At 31.0% G+C, this 10,908-nt stretch overlaps 1 non-coding gene across 1 annotated transcript; it reads left to right on the plus strand.

The window, feature by feature from the left end:
* Positions 1 to 964: 964 nt before the first annotated feature.
* TRNAA-AGC (transfer RNA alanine (anticodon AGC)) lies at positions 965 to 1,037 on the plus strand. Its single transcript has one exon. It is a non-coding gene; the product is annotated as a tRNA-Ala (tRNA).
* The last annotated feature ends 9,871 nt before the right edge of the window (positions 1,038 to 10,908 follow it).

The raw sequence follows: 10,908 nt of genomic DNA on the forward strand, positions 1-10,908 counted from the left end.
GTACATCTTAATTTTCTTTTATAGTCTTAGCTCCAAACTAAATCTATCAAATGTCAAAAATGAGTGAAAAAACTTGTCCAAATGTTGCTTTCTTTTACAGCATGGCACATTAAGAATAGAAATAAAAGGGATAAAATTTTAAATCATTGTCTTTTTAGTCACTACTTGCCGATTTTCAAAATAGACAGATAAGCACAAATATGGCATCAATGGGATAAACTTCAATCAAATATATACATTTATATGATTTTTTGACATTCTAAATTATGTTGCTTTTCTAAAAAAAAGTACTTATATATATTATTTCCATTTCTCGTGAGATCTTATGTCTCCAAAACAAAGAGATAGTATATATGAATTTTTGCACTAAGCTATACTTTGCTTCAATTACCAACATGTTTGCAGTAAGCTAGAACGAATTCAACTACAACTTGCAATTACATTACCATTTTAGTAAGCTTATTATTTTATTGATGGTTCATCGATATTTGTTGTCTCCCTGAGCTAGCTCCAAAGATACGAGGTTGGTGCACTTAAAGCTTTCTTGCTTTTCCGTTCACGTCGGTGCGAAACTTTATTTTCCTAAACATCAAATGAAGATCATGATTCATGTGTTAAAATGATCTCATAAAGTGACTGCAGCAGCACCACTATATCATCCCCCATACTGTGCAACTGCCAGCTTCTTTTTTTTAATTTTTGGTCAACGGATACTTTTGTTTACAGATAGTGGGCCCATCTCCAACGGAACCAGCCCAATAATTATGATGACTCATTATGTCCTCTGAAAAAATTAAATTAAATAGCCGTTCCGAAATTCGATAATCATGAAGCAGGTAATGAATAAGGCAAGACATCGCAACGGCCATATAAGCTCATGGTGATGGCCTTATGGATTGTATGTATCTGCCACCTCGCTGTACATAGCTGCAGTGACATAAAGATGCATCAGATGTGTGCACGTGGGGATGTAGCTCAGATGGTAGAGCGCTCGCTTAGCATGCGAGAGGTACGGGGATCGATACCCCGCATCTCCATTTATTTTTTCTGGAAGCCGACCCATTTTTATTTTTCTGGACCTGAAGGCGACCCATTTAGAAGATGAACCCACTCTGGCCCAATAAAAACTTGTAGAATACTAACGCAAGTTGGCACAAAGCTCTGTCTCTGCAGTACCCAGGAATTAGTTATTCGGTTTCGGATCAGATGGATACTCTGGTGTAAACAAAAAAAAATTTTATAAGACATAAGGATATGTATATGTATAAAAAAAAATTTTATAAGACATAAGGATATGTATATGTATAAAATATAAAGTATTTTTTAAATAAATCGTAATAATATTTGATATTTTATTGATATTAAAATTTAAATTAATATTTTTATTATTTTTAAAATTTTATTTTAATTATATAAAATATTTAAAATATTTTTTATTTTAATAAATAATAATATATACTATTTTTAAATTTATTTTAAAATTACATGTTAAGAATAACACTGGACACGCTGATAAGTGATGGTATTTAAGTGTGTTCAAGTGTATTCGATAAAGTTTTTATTTTTTATTAAAACACGGTTGGACACAGCAAATACGCGTATCGGACGATCCAACATGCATCCGACACGTGGACACGATAACTCAGCAAAGTATCAGTACTTCATAGCTAGACTGCACAAGGCCCATTAAAACAGCATCTATGTATGAATGACTAATTGACTTGCTAGAAGGTGACCAAAGTTTGTTCTCGAAAGAGAAAGGATTGTTGATGAAATTGATTTCTCCATTGAATTCTACATCGCTAGTATGAGCGAGGGCGAAGATTAGAATCCTAAATCTTCTGTACTTGTCAGATCCGGAGAAAGAACTGTGCACTGTTTTCGGCACATGAAAATAAAAATGGTAAACCATGAAAATGTTTAGGATTTATTTATTTTGTACTCTAAGATGACATATTAAATTTATAAATTAAGAAAGTTTTTATTAAAAATATTTAAATTTAAGTTTCGAATACATTTATTTTACATTTATTAAATGAAAATATTTAAAATTTTTTACTAATAATAAATTTATTATGTACAATGTATTCTTAGAACACATATTAACTAAATTCGAATATTTATAATAAGAATTTAACTATCTTATATTCTAAAAATATATTTTAAAAATATAATAATAATTTTTTTAAAAAAACATAAAAAAATTATTTTAATAATTTTTATAATATATTCTTTTATGCTATACTTTAACCTATGTCATTAGGACAATTAATAAAATCTTTATAATAATAATAATAATAAAAAATAGTGCTTATATGAAATCTCATAGGGGTGTGTCATGTGTCTGACCGTGTGAGTTTGTAAATTGGCCAAAAAATATAAAAGTGAGAACTTTTTGAATTTTTAAGGAAGAATGTTATATGTATTATCTTTTAATATTAAAAGTGCTGGTGAGAATTGGGGGAAAAATTATTTTTATACTCTATAAAAAAAGTGTAAAAAAAGTATAAACACTATTTTTCATTTTTATTTTTTTAAAGGTTTTGATTTTGATTTTTAATAATATTAACGTATAGGAGTTTTCATAACAAATAGCTACTTATGCACTTCTAAAGTGATTGATATATGAAAAAAATATAATATTATACCATAAATATATTAGAGAAAAATTATTTTGATAGAAAAAAATATCATTTTTTTTTATTAAAGAACCTTATCAATAATGAATTTGTTAGCATAAAATTTTGATATTATAAAAGTTCAACTATGATCATTGATTAGGTGATTGCACTGACTTTGTTAAAAGTTAAATTGAAATATTGTGAGTCAGAAAAAGGTAACATGGGATTGTCACATGATATAAAGGTCGAAAGATTATAGCAGGTGATTCCTATGAATGTTAACACAAAGGCTCGACTTATTATAAAAAAACGGAAAGCCAAAGAGGAGGTCGAAGCCATGACCCACAAGAGTCAAAACAAGATAATCACGTGTGGCTTTTTCAAAAAAGCACTATCCGGAACATGGAGACGTAATGACCTAGAAATTGAAGGAGAGGACGTGAGATGTCAAACTTGGAGGATAAGAGTCTTTATGGTCAAGACAGTATCGTGACCTGAAAAATAGGAGAAAGTTAGATCGTGTGTAGCGAAAAATATTCTGCAAGCATATCCTCATGGTTTATAAATTGGAGAAGTCCAGAAAAAAAGGGAGACTTGAATCAAAAACACAATATCACACACCAAATTTTGTAAATTCTCAATCTTAGCGATGCAATAGAAGATGATGAAGTGTAAGTGCATGTGAGTGTCTGGAGACGACATTTTTATTTTACTTCCTTTACTTTTTCCTTTATTGCCAATTTTTTTTCCTTTATTTTCCTTTTTAAGTATGTTGAATTCCTTTCCATTTATATTAAATTTCAATTTATTTACTGTTTATTTATATTTACCCATTTATTTTCAGTTATTTTTTTATTTCATTTTATTCAGTTTTATCTTTATTCTCTCTTTTCTATTCAAGTACTTTATTTTCGATTATTTTCATTCGCGTTCAACTTCAAATCGACATGTTAATTTATTTGCATTTCGTACTTTCATTCTTGACATAAGCACTAAGTAATTTTCGGGTTGAGCTCACTCTTCTAGAAGAGTTGTATCTGCTTCTCAAACTGAGATCTTGATACAAGCCTGATTCGACACCCTGTCAAAATTACTAAAATCAAGCGAAACAATTTGGCACGTCTGGAGGTACTTTAGTAAGATTGGTTGCTTAAAATGGTTGTTGTGTATGCGTTTGTGAATTGATAAATTTATAACCTATAGCAGTCCAAACGCATCTATTTCTATGTCATCTCAATCATCCTCTTTAACAGAAGGGTCAGACCACGATTTTGAAGAAATAGTACTATATCCACAATCACAAGTCACTAAATCGACATGAGTGCCTATGACTTTTGCTAGAAGGTCGACTAGGCATATGAAAAACACAAATGTGACTTCAGTAGCTTCTCCTAGTGTAGTCGAAGTAAATCCGACTACTTGGACTATGTATGGGTTACCTCAATATTTACCATTTTTGGCTAATCTACCTATTCCTGGGGTATATAAAAATGTTCTGTCGAACCCAATTGTTGGAATAAATCCACAAGCTTTTGTACAAGGATACAATCCGTACTTATATCAATACATGATGGCAAATCCTTCCTATTTGGGACCAATGGTATCGGGACCCATGATATCACAACTACCTCAACAAGGTATTTTGTCAATGTCGACACAACTATATGTAGGGACAATATCAACTCAAATTGATTTGCTGATTCAAACATTGACACAAATGGAGGTGCCTTGTGTGCCTCTGCTATGCCTTCAAAATCTACTGAAATACATAAAGACCCATTGTTCTCAAGAAGGTCGAGGGAATTACCAATGTCAGGGGCAGTTCTACCTAACAATGTAGATTTCTTAGCAGGTTTTAGACAGCAAATAGCAGAAAGTCATCATAGTTTAGTTAAACATTGACTCAATAGATGACAACCGTCTTAAATCCTTTGATAGAAAATAATAATGCTAAGTTTGAATAAATAACAAAGCAGATGAATGAATTGACTGGAGCAGTTCAGGGTAATTATAAGGCACCAAATCTACTAGGAAGTCATCAACCTCACTTGGAAGGTCGTCAATCACCCATAATAATTAATAAGGGTCAAAATCCTGATGATGTAATGAATGGTGCTCGAGAAAATTAGTTTGCCTAATGTGACATTGCACAAGCTGATAAGTAGAATATTTCACAAGCTGTCGAGCATATACTAAATAGGGTAGGTTTCAACGTAAAGTTGACTCACCAACCATATTCTATATCTTTATTTTTTGATCATGTATTGCAAGCAAAACTTCCTAGAAGAGTCAAAGCCCCAAATCACTCATTAAATTTTTAGGAGAAAGTGGTAAGTCAATTGTCGAGCATGTGACTCGCTACACAGTCAAAATCGAAGTTCTAGCTATCAATGAGCAACTAAAAATGAGATACTTTCTTTCTTCTTTGACTATGAATGCTTTCACTTTATTTTCAAATTTACAGCCTAAGTCGATCTATTCATGGAAACAATTAGAGAAGAGTTTTCATGATCAATATTTTAGAGGAAAACTAAAAGTTACACTCTGTGATCAATATTTTAGAGGAGAACTAAAAGTCATTATAGTTTAGTTAACACATTGACTCAATAGATGACAATTGTCTTAAACCCTTTGATAGAAAATAATAATGCTAAGTTTGAACAAGTAACGAGGTAGATGAATGAATTGACTGGAGCAGTTCAGGGTAACTATAAGGAACCAAATCCACTAGGAAGTCATCAACCTCACTTGGAAAGTCGTCAATCACCCGTAATAATTAATAAGGGTCAAAATCCTGATGATGTAATGAATGGTGCTCGAGAAAATCAGTTTGCCCAATGGGACATTGCACAAGCTGATAAGCAGAATATTTCACAAGCTGTCGAGCATATGCTAAATAGGGTAGGTTTCAACGTAAAGTTGACTCACCAACCATATTCTATATCTTCATTTTCTGATTATGTATTGCAAGCAGAACTTCCTAGAAGAGTCAAAGCCCCAAAATCACTCACTAAATTTTTAGGAGAAAGTGGTAAGTCGACTGTCGAGCATGTGACTCGCTACACAGTCAAAACCAAAGTTCTAGCTAGCAATGAGCAACTAAAAATGAGATACTTTCTTTCTTCTTTGACTGCGAATGCTTTTGCTTGATTTTCAAATTTACAGTCTAAGTCAATCTATTCATGGAAACAATTAGAGAAGAGTTTTCATGATCAATATTTTATAGGAGAACTAAAAGTTACACTCTGTGATTTGTTCTCAATTAAAAAATTCAAGGCAGAGATGGTGGAAGATTATCTTATTCGATTCAAAATTATGAGAAATAAGTGCTATAATTTGATTCTAAAACCTGAAATTGTCAAGATATTAATTAATGGACTTGACATCAAAATTAGAAAAAAAACTAGTTAATCAACAATTTATTGACCTTGCTCAATTGGTAGACAATGTTTGACAGATCGAAAAGTTACAAAAAGAAAAAGAGCAAGAAGATAAGAACTTTTTTGAAGAAGAAATAGTAGCTTTTATTAGTTGTGTAATATATTTTGAGTTGAAAGTCGAAACGGATGTGTTTGCAGTCGAAGCAAAAGACAAGTCTCATTTTATGTGTCAATCTCTTAACTTAGTTGAAGAAAAGGCATTTCCTATTAAAAGCAAGTTAAGATTTCCTTACAAAATACTAAATACAAAGGTTGGTAAAAATATTTGCAAGTTGACCTCGAACTCTGCTGAATTTGAGGAGTTTGTTGTCAATGCGATGGTGAATCAAGAAATTCAGTTTGACACCAACATGCTCAAAGTAAGATTTATATATCTTAAGGCTGGTGAAAATTTGTTAGACTTTCTCACCCATCAAAATGAATATGACTATGAGTTTTAGGCGTATTGCAAAAGTGAAAAGGAGAAGTAGTCGACAAACAGTAAAAGATAAAAAATACACTTGTGAAAATTGATATAGAAGACGGAGATCAATTTTACTACTTTGTATTGAGTTCAGAGGTGGTTTTGAAGTTTTTAATACTTCTTCATGAAAACCGAAGCCTTCCAAAACTTTGAGGAAAATTTTGTTGTGCCAAAAATTTGGCACAAATCGTTGACATCGAAAAGAATTCGACAATTAAAGTTGAAGATCATATATGCATGAAGTACATCATGGTTGAAGAAACTAAGAATGAATTAGACTTGATGGTCAAGTTACCTTATACTTGGTATCCAAATTTATTTGAGGTTCAAGACTACTTGGGGTCCAAGTTTGCTTGAGTTCCAAGACTACTTGAGGTTTAAGACTATTTGAAGTCCAAGTTTACTTGAAGTGCAAGACTACTTGAAGTGCAAGTTTACTTGAAGTCCAAAATTATATCAATTAGCTTAGGATTTTTTTTTCTATAAATAAAATCAGTTTCAATAAGCTAGGAGAGCTTCCATTTATTTACACACTCACTCACTCTAAAAATTCTTAGTCACGCTGACGCACGAAAACATGAGTTACAAGTCCATGTAAGTATTCGGAGACTCTATTTTTTCTTTCGGTCATTTCAATTATGTTATTTTCTTTTTATTATTTAAATTTTCTTATTTTCATTCAAACTTTCGTCAATTTTTATATATTTTAATACAAATTTTGTAATTTTTTATTTTTTAATTTTTGTATTTGTTCTTTCTTACTTCTTACTTTCTATAATTATTATTTTCTTTTATACTTTTATTGGGTATAATTTTTAAATTCTAAGAACAACCCACAAAAAAAGTCATATCTATTTTCGAATTGAAATCTTGATATAAATTTGATCAATATTTTTTGTCAAAATAAAAAAAAAAAAACAAAATTCAAGCGAAACAGAATTATTACCAAAACTTAAATTAAGGTCATCGATAATAACATTTATTTCCCTGGTCCATAAACATTTTTTAGGTTAAAGTTGTTAGATATCCTTTGCATATAAAATACATATATAATATATACATCTTATTTAAGATGGTTGAACTTGATGGAAAATATGTCAACTTAAACAATGGGATCAATACAATATAGTGTGAACTTCTCTATCTTTAGATTCTGAATGGATCGGAATACTTACAGGACAACAAAAATGAAATCTATACAACAAGATTGGTGGTTACATTTATTTCTTTCGGCCTTACACTTTTGTCATGTTCATACATGAGGCAAACACGAATATATATCGGAATGAATTAAATTTTATATATATAAGATCAGTTGATTGACGTGAAAATCAAGTTTTTTTTGTCAAGTGGTTAATTATACTTATATGGATATATTGCTTGCCAGAAGAAGTCATTTTATAACATTGAAATAATTAAAAGGCTTGAAAGATTCAAAAAGTTCCATAACCAAGTGATTATTCAATTAAGTCTAATCAAATTATATAATTGTTTTTCAATTTTATGCGCACTTTTTTTTTTAATCTTTCATATATTGTTGCTTCTTTTTTTATTTTTTTTATCTTTCTCTTTTGTTATTATCGTCGTTGTCGTCACCACCGTCACAACTACCACCACCGCCGTCGCTGCCGCCACTTTTTCCTTCCTTTTTCTCCTCTATTATCATCATCGTTATCGTTAGAGAGTGAAACAAAAAGAATTATAAAAAAATAAAATAAAAAGAAAAAAATAAATAAATAAGATAAAAAAAGCAGCAGCAGCATCAAAAAATAAGGAGGAGAAAGAGAAAGAGAAATAATTTTGAATTAAGCAAAATTTATCAGAAAATAAACACTGAAATTTTTTAACAATAATATATAGATATCTTAGTTTTGACACCGAAATTTTGGTGTCACTTTAAACAAATTTCGGTGTTATTATTTTTGTTTCTTACAAGAATTCAATCCAATAAATGTGAATCTACATTCATTCAATTAAATAAGATTGCAATACACATTTGTTCAAGTCTAATATGAGAAGTAATACTCCTAAAAGAAGATGTAAGAGTATAAGAAAAGAAAGAAAGAAAGAAAGAATAATAAGAAGCAGAAAATGTAGCATTAAAAAAGAGATTTTTGTGTTTTGTAACAAAATTTCGATGTTAAAAATATGAAATTTTGGTACTATTTTTATTTATGGTAAGAATTCAATCCAATAAGTGTAACTCGAAAAATTTCTATGCCACGGTAAAAAAATTTCGGTGTTACTTTTTCATAAATTTTACATAACTCAAAACTCCTCCTCCCCTTCTTTTTCATTATCGTCATCATTTTCTTCTTCTTTTTGTTTTAACTTCTCATAATTCTTTTGTTTTAGCCTCATAACAAGAATAAAAAAAATAAAAAGAGAAGAAAAAATCAAACAAAGAAAAAGAAGACATACATAATGTTGCAAAAATGCTAAGAAGAGGAGAAAAAAGAAAAAAAATGCAGCAATAGCAAAGCAATAAAAGAATGACGATGACAAGAAAATATGTAAAGAAGAAGAAGGAACACGAAGGAGAAGAAGAAGAACACAAAGAAGAAGCGCGAGATATGAAAAGATAGCCCGTTCACACGCGCTAATAATAAAGTTGGTTTTTGTTGGTTTTGAACCAACTTAGTTGAACTTGGTTACCAAAAAAATTTGAATGTGTAGCATCATTTTAAAAGATAATCCTATTTGAGTAGTGTAAGAAAGACAAATTATTCCTTATCAATTTGATTTATTTAAAGAAATCTAAAACTCAATGACCTTCCACTATAACAAAAACGTTGAGTACTGTTAGATTTACCAGCGGATTTATTAAATAAATTCGCCGGTAATTAATTTACTATTGAAATGAATTTGACGGTATAAACAATACTGAAAAATATTTACCGGCGAATTATTCCGTCCGACGCTAATTACCGACAAATTTTGCGTCGGATTTTGCAATTAATACGATGAAAATAAGCGGTTGATTACTGTCGAATTTTTCCGACGGTAACTTTGGCACCATATTATGTTTTGTGGCGCCCATTTACCATTGGACTATTCCGCCGGTATGGAAAATTTTTTTTTGCACAATTAGTGTAAAATCCGGTTAATTTATGACTAATTAATCTACAAATTAAAATTTATTCTAGGAAATTAGAAATGCGAATTTTATGGTTTAATATGATAGAGAAAATTAAAACGAGAATTTCGACACTAATTTTAAAGAATTTGGCCCAAAATTGGACCGAACAGACAAAACGATCAAACCGGATCTAAACCTGGCACGTAGGCGCAACCCATTCACATTAAATGAATGAGCTCAGCTCATTCTCTCTCCAATTGCATGCTGGAAACGCTGAAGCACTTTGGAGAAGGAAGAACACTCTTCCTTTGGCACAAACTCTTACTTGTGATTCAAAGTGACATAACTTTTGATCCGGAGCTCCGATCGCCGCACTGTTTGCAGTCACGCGACCACGGCGTCGAGCTCTACAAAAGTCCATAACTTCATTTGAGAGGTAAGCTATGATTTCACTTCAGTTTCCTCAGCCCTTGAATTCAAAATTTAGTGGGTAAAAGTGTTGAGATTTTTTAGTTTTGATGTTATAGGATCCAATTAGCTTGAAGGAAAAGCTTAGTCTTGCCTCCTTGATCCTTATCTATGGTAAGAATCTCAACTCTAAGTCAAATACCTGGGTTGTTGTGATTAGATATTGAGTTTGTATGGATGGACGCATATTATGTGTGTTAGGCAAGGTATATATGTAAATGGATTGGAGTTTGATGGAGATTTTGAGAGCTTGAAGTGATTTACAAGCTGAAAATATGATCTTGGAGGTGTTGGAGCCTTGAAAATTGAGGAAGAGTTGAATTGGAGGTGTTACGGGTTGAGCGGGGAATCGGCTAAGGTATAGTTTCGATTTCTTGTATCTAAAATGTAATGTAATGTGAAAGTTTAGGCTAGTAATCCTAGGATAGAATTTTAAAATGTTATTGTAGTTGTTAGATGATATGGATTAAGTTGAATATATGAATAATGGTTGATTGGTTGTGAGTGGTGCTAAATGTTAATAAAGTATGTAAGGTTATAAGTAATATGGATGATATGCCTAATTGTTGGTAAGGTTGAGGCTCTTATTGATGAGTATGAAAATTGTATGTGATGTTTATATGTATATATTTTGATTGATGAAATTGAACATTTATTGGGAGATTGAGATGTGAAATGTTGATTATGAATTGAATTTATTGAATTGAAATTTGGTTAAAAGTGGAAGAATTGGTGGGTTGGGGATTGAATGGGAAGTTGAGTGGCTGAGTTTTGGTTGTTTAAAAAGGGTTTGGAAGTTATGTGTTTTTGAAATTTGGAGGTTTTGCAAATTTTGTG

This window comes from Arachis hypogaea, chromosome 17, assembly GCF_003086295.3.
Source record: "Arachis hypogaea cultivar Tifrunner chromosome 17, arahy.Tifrunner.gnm2.J5K5, whole genome shotgun sequence".
Classification (NCBI taxonomy): Eukaryota; Viridiplantae; Streptophyta; class Magnoliopsida; order Fabales; family Fabaceae; genus Arachis; species Arachis hypogaea.